Source organism: Saccopteryx bilineata, chromosome 5, assembly GCF_036850765.1.
Source record: "Saccopteryx bilineata isolate mSacBil1 chromosome 5, mSacBil1_pri_phased_curated, whole genome shotgun sequence".
Lineage (NCBI taxonomy): Eukaryota > Metazoa > Chordata > Mammalia > Chiroptera > Emballonuridae > Saccopteryx > Saccopteryx bilineata.
The window spans coordinates 8,862,343-8,877,068 of NC_089494.1; the positions used below are offsets into that span (position 1 = coordinate 8,862,343).

The following is a 14,726-nucleotide window of genomic DNA, read 5'->3' on the forward strand; positions in this document are numbered from 1 at the left end:
AGAAACTTTCAAGTTTCATTGAAAAGAAACAACAGAAAAAGTTTCAACTGGTCGTTCTTCAGCACTTTTTAATGACACTTGTTTGTCACATTTCTGTAACATTTTAAAAGGCAGGCAAAAGCAAACCTCTTTGGATAGATTTTTATTCAAAAGTCCTGCAAGTGAAAGTGCTGAAAGTGCAGCCAAAAAGGCAAAAACAGGTGATGATTAAATGAAAAATACATAATGTTAAACTTAGGTTGTTTAAAGTTAAGAATATGCATTTTTTTACAATTAAGTTTTTGTGGTTTTAAGTAAAAAAAGAGTTTTAGTTTACGTGTCTACAGTGCATCCCTTCCTCCCTCCCTCCTCCTCCGCCATTCACCTCCATTAGCCGCATTCGTCTGTCCCCAAGGTAAGAATACAGTACTAAATAACACTTTTTTCTTTTATTTCATATATTTTGTTATGCATTGGTAAAGTAGACATGTGTGTTTCTTAATTAAAAACATCCTTCTTCATAATTTAGGATGGTTTGGGGATGTTTCACAGGGCTAGAATGGATTAAATCTATTTCAGTTATTTTAAATGGGAGAAATTTGATATACAAGTTGACTGATTTACAAGCTTGGTTACAGAACAAATTAAACTCGTATCTCAAGGTACCACTGTATTAAATAAGTGTGTTTTAATGTAAAATGTAAACTTGCCCAGAACATCTACACCAATTCTGCTTTGTTTATTAGCTTTAGTTTTGATTTTGCTTTGATTCCTCAGACATAGCTGCTTTCTAGTGTGGAGAATACGGGAGAGGTAGGCAGTCTTTGAGAACAGTGGGAAAAATGTAATTCAGTGAATATATACGATTTGTGTCAGGTGCCTTTATTCAACACTTACAACCTCATGCAGTTCTTACGGACAGGTCTAGAGAGATGCCCACATCAGAGGCTGTCTAGGTCCAAATACACAGTGCGCCAGCCAAGTTGCCGAGGGGTCATGGCTCCTGAATGCTTCACATGCCTACACATGTCCTTCAGAGGCTACTGTTTGTGTTTTGTGTATGTTTTATCTTATAATAGCCCCTATGACTTATGAACTTGAATTTGATCCTTATCTTGCATTCCCTTATTTATATTGGAGAGGCCGGACTTCCAACTGCTTGCATCACCCACAGGGGCTGACCTCCCTTGAGCACAGCTGGCCTGCTGTCCCAGCCACTCCCGACTGCACCAGAGTGGCCATCTGACTTGTAGCAGGTAGGGTGGTTTCCGCTGAGGTGATGGAAGACACTGCCATCCCGGGTGGAGTGGAAAAGGAACGTTACTGGCATACGTAGCCGTAGGCCCGGTTGGCTCCAGACGCGGCAGACAACGGTCTGCTCTCTTTATTTCTGGGTCCTCTGCCATGCTGGCTACACTCACAAGAGGGCTGTCCCTGGTGGGGACAAGCCTACAGCTCTCTGCTGGCACAAGATGGCTGCTTGTGGCTCCGGGCTCACATCACTACCAGTCTGGGGTGAAGGAAATGCCTCAAGTTTCAGGATCTAACTGGCTTATATTGGGTTCTCCCGATCACTGTGGCTGTCAACAGTGTTGCATCCTGTTATCTGGACCACATGCAATAGGGGAGAGGGAGGTGGGATTTCAGGGCACCGTCACAAGAAGGGAGACAGGTGCCGGTGGCAAAAACATTAGCTGTTAACACATGGCCCAAGGACAGGTAACATAGGGGCTTGAATGGCCAGTGAGGATGTCAGGTGGGACAAAGCTCCCTACAGAGACAAGCGGCTGAATGAAAATGAGACCCTCTCACTGGAGGAGATGGAGACTGAGGCCCGTGACTGAGCAGCACAGGCAGAGGATGGAGCCCGAGAGGCATGGTGGGAGGAGGCAGAGTCCTCTGGGGAGCAGCAGACAAGTGGCCACACTGCTGCTGTTGAGTGACCGCAGGCTAGGACTGCGGAACCCTCCTGCACGCATGGCACCTCCTGTCTCTGAATGGGGCCGAGGTGCTGGACTGTCATCTCCAGGTACTGCCTCAGGGTGAGAGCCCACTGCACTGAGTGGGGTGAACGACCCAAAGGCCCGAACCACATTTTCATGCAGGGAAGGCAGGCAAACAAGAAGGGAAGTCAAGGGACTGGCCGTGGCCTATGGTGGAGTGACAGCGGGAGCTATTTCCTGTGTCCTCAGAGCTCTGCTCTGTGCCAGGGGGTGGGAGTGGGGGTGGGGGCTGAGCTGTCCCCCATCTCCCTTCCTACCCCCGGCCCCAGATTTGACTTCTAAGCACCCTTCCCTGCCTCCACCCCCACATACTTCCTAGAAGCCCTGAATACTTAGTTTCAAGGTCACGCCCGGTGGCCTGGCGGGGGAGACATGAAATCTTGTGGCTGGGCAGTTCTTAGCCAAATAAAAGTTGAGTTCTTTTAACAGGTGGGAATGGTTGGAGAGGCAACCTGACGTCTCAGCCACACCCCAAAGCCCAGCTCCACATAACAATCCCCCTTTCGTGCCCCACGCCCACCCATGGCCCTGTCCCTCCTTTGGGTGTTTTTTTTTGGCTCCTCTCTCGGCCAGTAGCTTGAGTGTCCATTCTGAACGCAGAGCAGACACCGCAAGCTTACTCTTTACCTTTCCACTTCAGTTTCCTGTGGGAACTGGCTACCTCCCTCTGAGCTCCTCAGTCTAAATCTTCAGGACAGGCTGCCTTTCCACACCAGGCCACACGAATCGTACGGCTGCTGGTCAGCCCAGGGGTTCATTCACACTGGCCTAGAAACAGGTATCCATCTTGGTCTAATCGACCGTGGCAAGGGGAGGGGCAGGGGACTGTACAATACAGACTTATTTTAGACATGGCTTAGACAAGGTATGCAATGACAGCTGTCTTTTCCCACTGCCATATTCAGGTGAATATCCTCACATATTGTTTGAGTTTCCTAGGATAGCAGTGTGCTAACAAAGTGCCACAAACTGGGTGGCTTAAAACAACAGACACTGTTGCCCAGTTCTGGGGGCTAGAAGTCCGAATCCGCAAGGTCAGCAGGGCCACGCCCTCCCCTGCAGCCTGTGGAGGGGTCCTTCCTTGCTTCTTCTAAGTCTCTGGCTTGCTGGCAACCTCTGGCTATCCCTGCTGCATCGCCCTGATCTCTGAAAAAATCAGTATTTAAAGGTAATACTGCAGAATAACTTTTATTTCATTTATTTAAAAATATTTTTTAGTCTCTGCTTAAATAAATTCTACTACTTGGGAAAAATAAATTTGATACAATAATTACTAAGTGCCAAAGCACTAAAAATGTATCCAACAGTTCTTAGGTCCTCTCTTAAAAAAGTAAATGTATTGGTCTGACATTAGTTAATAAGAGCATACAGCTTTTAAGTGTACAATTCCATGACACATCACCTGTATATTGCATTGTATGCCCACTACCCAAAGTCAAATCTTCTGTCACCATATATATATTCGACACTTAGCTGCTTGAGAGTGTCTTATGTGGAGCCTGTTAAAGGCTCAGAAAGCCATGTCCTTAAAGAAGAGAGCAAGCTGGGTGACTGAAGGAAGTAATGACCGTGTGGAAGAGAGCCACGGGGGGGGGGGGGGGGGGGGGCTGGAGGCAGTCCCCTGACAGAGCCTGCCACAAAAGGCTATGGAATGCACCAACAATTTCTTTCTTGTTCAATGCCAACCTCTTCCTTAAAAAAATGCCAAAGACACATTTTAATAGTTTTAGAGAGGAGACAGACTCATCTTGGAACTAAAGGAACTTACCAGAATAAAAATATAAGGGATGGAATTGTCGTAATTTGTATACTTCACTCCATAAAAGCCTTAAAACATTATTAGGAGGTAAGAAGTATTATATACAGTTTTTGGGGATGAGAAACAAGACCATGTCGCTTGTTCATCCTCTTCCGTCCTCACTCACAGACACCTCTGCCCTGTCCCTCATGCCCTCCACACTCTGTGCCGCGGCTTCAGCCATGTCATTGTCCTCTACCAAAATCTGTCACAGGTCCCCATTACCACCACAGTTGTCAAACTTTTAGTTTTTCATGGCAGAACCCTTTTCTGCAGGGAAATCTGTACAGATTTTACCTGTATCTATGTATACCTATCTATATCGATATATGTTTACTGAATGAAAGGGTATTTTTGAAGATAGATTTTTTTATAAGTTCAGATTAATAATATTTACTTATTATCAAGTTAACTAGAACAAAGAAACTATTCTGACAAAGAGAACTTTGAAAATAGGCAGTGAAATATAGATGAAAAAGAATATTAGTGTTACTCAGCACTAGTAGTCAATTTCTGCATTTTTTATAATACAAAGACAACCCTGACCCACGCAGATAATCACAAACCTGCTCACATTACATCCCAACCGAGCCTTTAAACATGCAGACCTGATCACCACATCTCATCCACTCTGAAATGCCACTGGCTGCTGTTACATCAGTATTTTATGTACAGCCCAGGAAGAAAAAAAGCTAATTAAACTTTGACTTGGGGAATATTAAGATGTAAAGAGAGTGTACCTCACAATCATTGGAACTTAGTATTCCAGTCACTGCATCCTCTTAACGATCAATGGCTCTGGTTGTCGGAACCAGGACAGAGGTCCCGACGACGTTCTAGGATGAATGCGTGGCCTCACCACCCTGATCTCTGACCTGGCCTCTGTCCAGTCGCCCGGTCTTCCAGACCGCAGGTCGGGCTTCACGTCCTCTGGAGAGTCTTCTCTGACCTCCCCAGCCAGGCCACATCCTTGAGCGCTTGCCAGTCTCTCCTTGACAGCAGGACCATGCTTGACGTCTTGTTTGGTTCACATCTTAGCTCAGCTTCTGTGCTGATCTGCTCAGCATCTAGCTCCATGAGGACAGAGAACAAGCTTTCACTTGCTACTGCGTTCTTAGTGCTGGACCCACACCCAGCAGCACTCAGGACACGGAAAGCACTCAGATGTTTGTTGTATGAATTAAAATCACTTTGTTGTAATTGTTGATTTTAGGATACTCTTCAATTCAGAGGATCCAGGAGATCCAGAACGTGAGAGAAGACTTCCATTTTAGAGTTGAATCACTAACAATAGCTACCAAATTCTTGTGTCCTTATCACAAATGCCAAGTTGAGACAAAAAGCACTGAAAATCACTTACTATATACGTTAACTCTCTAGCTTGATGTGATCATCAGAAGGGGGTCGCTCCGATTGTACCTGTCTTGTGCAGGCACAAATCCAAACGGGGTTGGTTACAGCTCAGCCTACCCAAACGACAACACGTTAGTGAGACATCCTACTGTCCTCCCGGTGATGAGAGATGCTTTCCTCTGGGGCCTGCACCCAAACATGCTCATCTAGGTTGTGGGAGCACAAGTTAAGGCATTAAAATTTGATACATAAAACATTTGAGCACGCAGGTATTTCCTTGGCATTACACACTTTAAATCAGTGGGAAATATTCCCAAACAGGGGATTTGAATAAAATGCTTGAGGAACCTCACTAGTCCATTCATTTGTAAAACCAAAGGGGAATTTGAACACCACTGTCTGGCTGGATCAAGACTCAATTCTTGATTGACAAGGCACTTCCTGACCTGCTCCCTGACTGCCCCTCACTGGTCCCGACCCCCAGCTTTCCAGCCTGCAGCAGCACAAGACAGCACTGGCCCTCCAGGAATGGAACGAGCTCCAGACTCCCACATCTTTGCCCCAAGCTCTGGGCTCACACATCTTTGCCCTGCAGGGCTGGCTCCAGCTGTCTTCATCTCAGCTCGCAACTACTCTTCCTGAAGTCTTCCTTGACCTATTCAAGGTCAATGCTCTGACCAGATGGCTCCAATCTCCTCGAACAAGTGCATTTGCAGTAGTCTGTTTGCCTGTCTCCCCTCCAGACCACAAGCTTCCAGAGGAAAGGACTTCACCTCTGCATGGTCAGCGCGGCCCAGGATTTGATGTGCAGCAAACACTCACGGGAGCCTTTTCTCTCTCAGCCTTGCCAATGGATGGTTTCAATTTTTGCCAGTGAAAAAAATTAGTATCTGTAGCTTTAAACTGTATTTTCTTGATCACTAAATAGGTGAAGCATCTTTCCATATGTTTATTAGTCGCACGTGGATTTCTTCAGTAACTGTTCATAGCCTTTGCTTATTTTTCTATGGCACTATCTCACTAATTTGTATGATTAATAATTTTTGAATACAGAGAATAGTAACCCTTTGCCTGGTAAATATGCAGTTACCTTTCTTCCAGTTAATTATATTTGTTTTAAGTATCATTCATGACACAAAATTTTATTAGGCTGTATGTGATCTGCTATTTCTTAAATGTATGGCTTCTAAATTCAGAGTCTTGTGTAGACTCTACATCCAGATTAAAACAATAGTCTCTCTTTTTTTCTTATGGCGCTTTCATAGTGTATGTTTGTGTGTATAATCGTTAGCTCTTCAATCTATATAAAACTTTTAAGTATATAGTACAAGACAGAGATTTAATTTTTCTTTAATTTTGTGACAATTTTGATAGTCGGTTGTCACAGTCATTATTGAATGGTTCTCTATTTCCCCAATGATTTGAAATGTCAAGTGGGCATTTTAGATAAGACCCAAAGGAGGGAGAAGATTTGGTTGTGGGGAGACTACCAGGAAGTGACCCAGATGATTGGGTCCAAATATACAGTCACAGAATGGGAAAGCGATGGGAGTTATTTATTTAAGGTATGATGATCATGGCGGTACTGGAGTTAATATTTGATCTGAAGAATTATTTGGAGAAAAACAGCAAACTTAAATTTTGGTATATAGCTAACATATCATTTTTAATTTAGTTTTTTAAATAAAATCTACTATCCATTCAAAATAGAAACATTTAGCAAATTTGAATACAAGGAGGCCTGGGCCTGTGGCTCAGTGAATAGAGTGTCAGCCCAATGTATGGGCGTCTTGGGTTTGATTATCAGTCAGGGCACAGAGGAGAAGTGACCATCTCTTTCCTCCCTCCCTCCCTCCCTCCTTCCCACTCCTCTTTCTCTACTTCTTTCACTCCCACAGCCAGTGGCTGTTTGAGCATGGTCCTGGGCACTGAGAATAACTCCCTTGGAGTGTATTAGCCCCAGGCACTAAAAATAGCTCAGAACTCAAGCATCAGCCCTAGATGAGGGTTGCTGGGTGGATCTCAGTTGGGGCACATTTGGGAGGTCTGTCTCACTAGTTCCCTTCTTCAAGACTATACTTTTGCCTGACCTGTGGTGGCTCAGTGGATAAAATGTTGACCTGGAATGCTGAGGTTGCTGGTTCAAAACCCTGGGCTTGCCTGGTGAAGGCATGTATGGAAGCTGATGCTTCCTGGTCCTCCCTTCTCTTTCTCCCTCTCTGTCCTTTCTCTCTCTGAAAAATGAATAAATAAAATCTAAACATATACATAAAAGACTATACTTTCAGGGATCATTTCTATAATTCATTATTTCCCTTCTTCACACCAAAAAAAAAAAAAAGGAAGTAAAAAGGAATGTTGTTATTCTAATTTTTATAAACCTACAGCAATTTTATACTTCATGGCATAATATGAAAAACCTGGTAATATTTCTTTTAAATATTTTATTTTTTAGTATTTTCTGAAGTTGGAAATGGGGAGGTAGTCAGACAGACACCCACATGCACCCGACTGGGATCCACACACATGCCCACCAGGGGGCGATGCTCTGCCCATCTGGGGCGCCGCTCTGTTGCAACCAGAGCCATTCTAGCACCTGAGGCAGAGGCCACGGAGCCATCCTCAGCACTGGGGCCAACTCTGCTCCAATGGAGCCTTGGATGCAGGAGGGGAAGAGAGAGACAGAGAGGAAGGAGAGGGGGAGGGGTGGAGAAGCAGATGGGTGCTTCTCCTGTGTGCCCTGGCCGTGAATCAAACCCAGGACTCTTGGCCCTGGCCGGTTGGCTCAGCGGTAGAGCATCGGCCTGGCGTGCGGAAGTCCCAGGTTCGATTCCCGGCCAGGCAGGGTGAATTGACATCTTTACTATTAAGTTTCCAATTCGCAATTTGGATTATTTTGCCCCTTTCCTCCAAAAAGTATAGTCTTGAAGAAGGGAACTAGTGAGACAGTTCCCTGATAATCAAACTCAGACTGGTAACCTATTATGTTGATGAGGCAGCTGGGGCCCAGACAAATTAAGCGCCTTGCCCCAGGTCAAGAGCTTGCCGACTAGCAGGAAGAACAAAAGGATCCCTGACTCAGTGCCTCCTAATTAAGAGCTCTACTGCCCCAGATAATTAGGAAGCAAACCTATGTCAATGCAGGGTGAAACCCAGTGACCTGCCCAGATTGAGTGGGCGCTCCTAGGTGCTGAGTGAATGACTGACCTGGAAAGAGATGACACTGGAGCTCCGTCAGGCTGTCAGGTAGTTCTGAGATGTGGACTTAGGAGCCACTACTGATGGCTGAGTTATACTACGGGAAAGCACTGAGTATTGTGTTTTTTTTAAGATTTAATCGCATTATTTGGATTATTTTGCCCCTTTCCTCCAAAAAGTACCACGTGGCACTTAAAAATGAAAAGGAATGGAAGTTTTGGATTAAAAGCAATTTCACAACTCTAATGGGGCACATCCTGGGGTGTCACAGGTTGGGGATCATTTTTCTGAAGTGTGTCAGATATGAAGAATAGAAGAGTAACGCAGAGAGATCAACACCTGGCCGAACCTGTAGGGCAGGGAGGGTGTTTACAGCAGGTGCTGCTGTCAGAAAGAGCAGCAGGAAAAACCAAAACCCTCCCGGAGGGGCAGGCGTGGGGCTGGAAGTTCTGAAATGCAGTGAAGAAGGGAAAAGCCCGTCTTTTAATCACAGAGGGAAAAACAAGGCACTGTGAGGGAGTTAGAGCTGAACAAGAGGAAGGTTAAGTCAAACCATAAAACAAAGAAGGGTAAAATACACGAAAGCAAGTATAGCATTCCTCTGGCTTTGGGCTTTAAAAGAAGCAGCCATTTTTTTGTGTGTGAAAACATTTTGGCTAAGGCTGGTGGCTACTGTGCAGAACGAGCAAGGTAGCTTTGAAGTCTGCAGACACAGTTCCAGCAGCGGGAGGGTTCCATAGTAGACAAGGAAAGAGTAAGCAGACGCAAACCTGTTTACTCGCCTCTGCTTTACCTTTTCCATGTACCGTATTTTTTTGCTCCGTTAAGACGCACCTGACCATAAGACACACTGGATTTTAAGGAGGAAAATAAAAAATATTCTGAACCGAATAGTGTGTTAAAATATTTAATAAAATACAGTATTTGACCTTTTTTTTTTTTTTTTTTTTTTTTTACAGAGAGAGAGTCAGAGAGAGGGATAGATAGGGACAGATAGACAGGAACGGAGAGAGATGAGAAGCATCAATTATCAGTTTTTCATTGCAACACCTTAGTTGTTTATTGATTGCTTTCTCATATGTGCCTTGACCGTGGGCCTTCAGCAGACCGAGCAACCCCTTGCTTGAGCCAGCAACCTTGGGTCCAAGCTGGTGAGCTTTGCTCAAACCACATGAGCCCGTGGTCTTGAACCTGGGTCCTCCGCATCCCAGTCTGATGCTCCATCCACTGCGCCACTGCCTGGTCAGGCGGTATTTGACTCTTTGGGACCTTATGTGGGGGAACAGGCCTACAATAGAGCATGATTTAGGAGTTCCTGGGAAACCATCACAATATCAAGTTGATTGCACCCCACCCCATTCAGCTCCCCAAAATGTGCAATCTGGTGTATACTTAATATGACTTCAATTTACTTGACAAATTCTGTTCTGAGCTTTACTGGAGAGCAAATAAACCCATTCAGTATATCTTGCCTTGTTTTACCCTCCACATCTCTTTGTAGTTCATTAGTACTATCTCACAACCAATGAGGGGAAAGGGCAATACTTTAGCTTCTCAAAAAGAGTTATTACCTCCTGACCTGTGGTGGCCCAGTGGATAAAGTGTCGACCTGGAATGCTGAGGTCGCCGATTCAAAACCCTGGGCTTGCCTGATCAAGGCGGATATGGGAGTTGATGCTTCCTGCTCTTCCCCTCTTCTCTCTCTCTCTCTCCCTCTCTCTCTCTCCTTCTCTCTCTCTCTCCTTCTCTTTCTCTCTCCAATAAAAATGAAAAAAAAAGAATTATTACCTATGTTAAAAATAAAAAACAGAAGCAAAAATATAACATCATTAGTTTCTAGACATTACCATCTCCTGAAAACTTCCCAAGTAACTATTAATCCATTTTGTACCGCCTCCGAATTTACAGATTTACACCTCCCCACCTGCAAAAAAACCCAAAACATAATGGAATCTTTGGTGACGGGTTATTAAAGCTGCCCCTCATTTACTGTGGGAGATGGTGCAGAGTAGGGTAACTTCTCTGAGAGTTACCCATTTTAAATCTTTATTGCTTTTCTCTAATTATAAAAATAAATGCTCATTGCAGAAACTTCAGATCTTTCTGAAATATGTAATACAGAAAGTGAAAGCAATCATTCCTCCACCTTTTCCCTCCTTTATTTATTTATTTATTTATTTGGTGAGATGTGGAGAGAGAGTGAGGCAGACTCCCGCATGTGCTCTGACTGGGATCCACCCCAGCAACCCCATTTGGGGCCAATGCTTGAATCAACTGAGCTATTTCTAGTGTCTGAGGCTGATGTGCTCCAATGGAGCTATCCTCAGCAGGGCCATGCTCGAACCAATCAAGCCACTGGGTGTGGGATGGAAACAGGGAGGAAGAAGAAGGGAGAAGATGGTCGCTTCCCCTGCGTGCTCCAAACCGGAATTGAATAGGGGACGTCCATATGCTGGGCAATGCTCTATCCACTGAGCCACCGGCCAGGGCCCCAACATTTATTTAAAACAAAATAAAACAATAGTTGTTTTTTAAACGGGATTATACGATATTTAACGCAGCAACTTGCTTTTCTTGATTAAGATTTTACTTGGTGTACTTTCTTTTTTTAAAAAAAAAAAGTTTATTTTATTGATTTTAGAGAAAGGTGGAGAGCAAGAGAAAAACGGGAACATTGATCTATTCCTGTATGTGCCCTGACCGGAGATCGAACTGGTAACTTCTGTGCTTCAGGATGATGCTCTAACCCACTGAGCTATCTGGTGAGGGCCAGTCTAGTTCTCTTTAGTTCCTTTTCCAGGGTTCAGTGAGATGACAATTTGCCACCAAGCCTGGCATACAGCCTCAGTTCTTCAGTGCTACAACTCTAATGCATGTCAAAAAGATTTGCCAATTTTGGGGAGTGAGCTCTTGGATTTTTTTTTTCCAGGCAATATTAACTTCAGCTATGTTTTTAGAGTTTTGAGTAGGATTTAGAAATACAGATAAAAAAATAACACTAAGCTGGTACCCAATTCTTCCTTCTTTCATCTGCTGGATAGAACATGATCGTGCTTTTGGGACAACTCCCTGGCTTATTAGCGACAGGAGGCCATACCTGCCAATTCTCATCTACTTAGCATATGGATACTATTTTTAGCAGTTTTCCAGTATTTGTCACATTAAACGTAAGCCACCAATTCTGATCACACTTCCCTTTTGAGAGCACAGAGAGGACAGACTTTCGGAGCAAGTACTCTGTAATTGTATCCTCCCGGACCTCCTGATTCTAAAGTGATTTTTGCTTCCTAGACTCACATATTTTAAAACGTCTGTGCTATTCATTAACTTGGCAATTTTCCTTTTGGACTGAAAAAATACAAAAGTTAAACCTTTTAAGTGTCTGTATAAATCAAATGACTGACTATATTCTCCCCACCATAATATATGCTTCATGAGAAGAGAAACTTGGTTTGTTCCACTGTTTCTCAGCATCTAGAACAGTAGCTGGCCTATAAAAGGTGTTCAATACGCATTGGTTGAATCAATGATAAATTCTCTGAAGGCAGGAATCTTCTTATATTTTGTATTCCCATAGTAAATGCCAAGTTGCTGATGAAAATTAAGGAAAGGGTCTTCATTTAGGAACACAACTTAAGACTTTCTTAGAAGCCAAGTGTAAAATATCCCTGGACTTAATAAAACTCAAGATTCTTTCCAGCCCTAACTTTTATGAACTACTAATTTTCAAAAAATCAGAATCCAAATATATATACGCATATATGTACTGACGCAAGAATAATAATAATTGGATCTTTGATTTAGAAAGTAGATTTTTCTAAGCCTATGGATCATCATCATAAAGATCAGATTTGAGCATTAAACTACATTGACCCCGAGGTGTATTCTATAAGACCCTTTTAAAAAACAAAACAAAACTCAAACAAAAATATGGCATCAAGTTATTAAGTTGTTAACTGGGAATGCCTCTGTAAGCCCTAAAAAAATTTTAAAAGATTTTACTGATTGATTTTACGGGGAGTGAGGGGGTGTGGAATGGAAAAGTGAGAAGTATCAACTCATAGTTGCTTCACTTTAGTTGTTCATTGATTGCTTGACCAGGCAAGGCCAGGGTTTTGCACCAAAGATCTCAGCATTTCAGGTTGATATTTTATCCACTGTACCACCACAGTCCAGGCAAAAGAATTTTATTTTTAAATATTACTGTATAAGTAAGAGGCAAAGGAAATGTTTATGCACAACATTTCTATTCTAGACTTTGGCAATGGTGGTATGACACTAATCGGAGTTATCTGCCTTCAAATCCCTGTGAAGTGTGCAGTTACTTGGATTTAAAGCCAATAAAAACAAAAGCAGTAGAAAGTATAAAAAAGGGAATCAGAGTGAAAGAAGGATCAATCTAAACCTAGGGCATATTTTAAATAACACACAACTTTTGGGGGAATAGAGGCAGGGAGAAAGTGAGAGAAAAAATGTACAAGAATAAGTTTTAGAACGGTACTTCAGAAAAAAAGTCCATCCTATAAAACATCTGAATTCTAGTCTTTTAGTACTTATTTATGTCTGACCACCTCTTGCTAGATGTTTGGTTTCCTGTGTTGAGACTTAGGAAAATTACCTTGTGGTTAGAAAATAGCATATTCTCAAGATAGTTGACTGAAAGACTATTTTTTGGCTTACTATTTTTTGCAACAAATCTGACTTTAAAAAGAGAGTGGATTAATCAGATTTAAGATCAACTGTCCCTAGTAGAACCGTAGTGAACATATTTTTAGTCTGCTTAAAAAAGAAAATGGATCATCTCTGGAAAAGGTTTTATGCATAAGCAACTAACAGAAAAAATTTGGCCTAAAATAAAGGAGACTTTTTTGGCCTGTAAAAAAAAGAAAGAAAAGAAAAAATGAAGAGAAAGAAAGAGAAAAAAATGAAGAATACTTGGGTGGAGGGTGAAGGGTGGGAGGAAGACTTCATAAAACAGAGTAAAAAAGAAGGGTTGTGCCCAAGTCGGACCCGAGATCAAAGTCTGAAGAAGATCAACAACAGAAGCATTCTTGGGGAAAACTACTGCCAGGAGCTCCGCTTTGCTTAATTTACTAAAACAAAAAGTAAACAAGTATTCAGCTTGAGGCCTACAAAATAGAGTACACTTGTTAATACCAGACCCTCAAGAAAAAGAAATGCTCAAAAAAAAAAAAAATTTTTTTTTAAGACAAGTTACGGAAAAAACTGTAAAATAAAAATGAGAACATTTTTACATGAGGTAAATGAAAATAAAAAATGAAGTCGTAAAGGTTAAGAAGAAATGATCAGTTTTAATCACTCACGTTAGAAAGTGAAGCATTGCTAGGACCATACATCTTAAAGTGAATGGAAAATAGTCATTCCTGAAAACTAGACAAAAAAGGAAATTTCAACAATTAAATTCCAATTGTGTAAAAATGTCTAAAAAAGTTTAATTAAATATTTATTTTTGATAGGCTGTCACGTGGCAATATTAACATTACTCTTGTAATATTGATAAATTTTAGATTTAGAAAACAAAATATGTATTATTTCGACTTTAAAAGGTGATTTTGAAGCTACTAAAAACCATTCTCTGCCTACTTTATTTAAGGGCTCATGGAAATACTGGTAAAATATTCACTATCTGTACCAAAACAAATCCCTACAAAGTTTTAAATTTCATTTTATAGGAATACCCTCTATTAAAAGGCAAGGTGCAGGAATCCCTATCTCCGTGACAGGCGTACACTCGGCCGGGAATCGGAGAGGAGCGGGGAGGCCCAGTTCAAGTTCACCCCCTCAGGGGCACAATAAATCATCCAAAAGCCCACCTTCCAGAGCCCGAAGAGTCATAAAAATAGGCCGATGGTTACTTTACTCCGGCGATAACAGAATCCTTGGTCTGACCGTGGTGGAGCAGATGTCATTCTGGGTGGGGCTGAGCCGCGGGAACATTTTCGTACCCCCCCCCCAAGCCCCACCCCCCGCACACTTTCAAAGGGACCCAGGGGCTCCCCGAAAGGTAAGGGCCAAGCCTCTCTACGATCGGTCCCCCCTAGAATTAAGGAAGTTACGATGTGGCCGTGGTACACGTCAAGACTACAGTGTGCTTTAAAAAAAATCCCCCAGGATTAAGCTCTACCCTGGGAAAGAGATCGTCCCCTCTCCCCCCGCCCCCGCCGGCTCCTCCTCGGGACACTTGGCTGAGTCTTTCTTTCCCTCCTTCCCACGCTGAGGTGAGGCGGCACGCAAGCCCGGGACGCCTGTTTCTCTCCGCGCGGAGGGAACCCGACGGGTAGGAACTTCGGCGGGCAGGAAGGGAGACGGCGGGGTGGTCGGGCGGCAAAGAAAGCTCACCCGGGACGAGCCAGGCCGGCGCTGGGAAGGGACCG

At 43.1% G+C, this 14,726-nt stretch overlaps 2 protein-coding genes across 3 annotated transcripts in view; one reads left to right on the forward strand and one right to left on the reverse strand.

Annotated features, from left to right (window-relative positions):
• Window positions 1–14,726, reverse strand: part of FBXO36 (F-box protein 36) — a 77,580-nt gene that overhangs the window by 62,422 nt on the left and 432 nt on the right. The window lies entirely within an intron of this gene.
• TRIP12 (thyroid hormone receptor interactor 12) overlaps window positions 14,551–14,726 on the forward strand; it is a 156,344-nt gene continuing 156,168 nt past the window's right edge. Inside the window, exon 1 of the mRNA XM_066279914.1 lies at window positions 14,551–14,629. The gene's annotated coding sequence lies outside the window, so the exon portion shown is untranslated. The remainder of the gene's footprint in view (window positions 14,630–14,726) is intronic.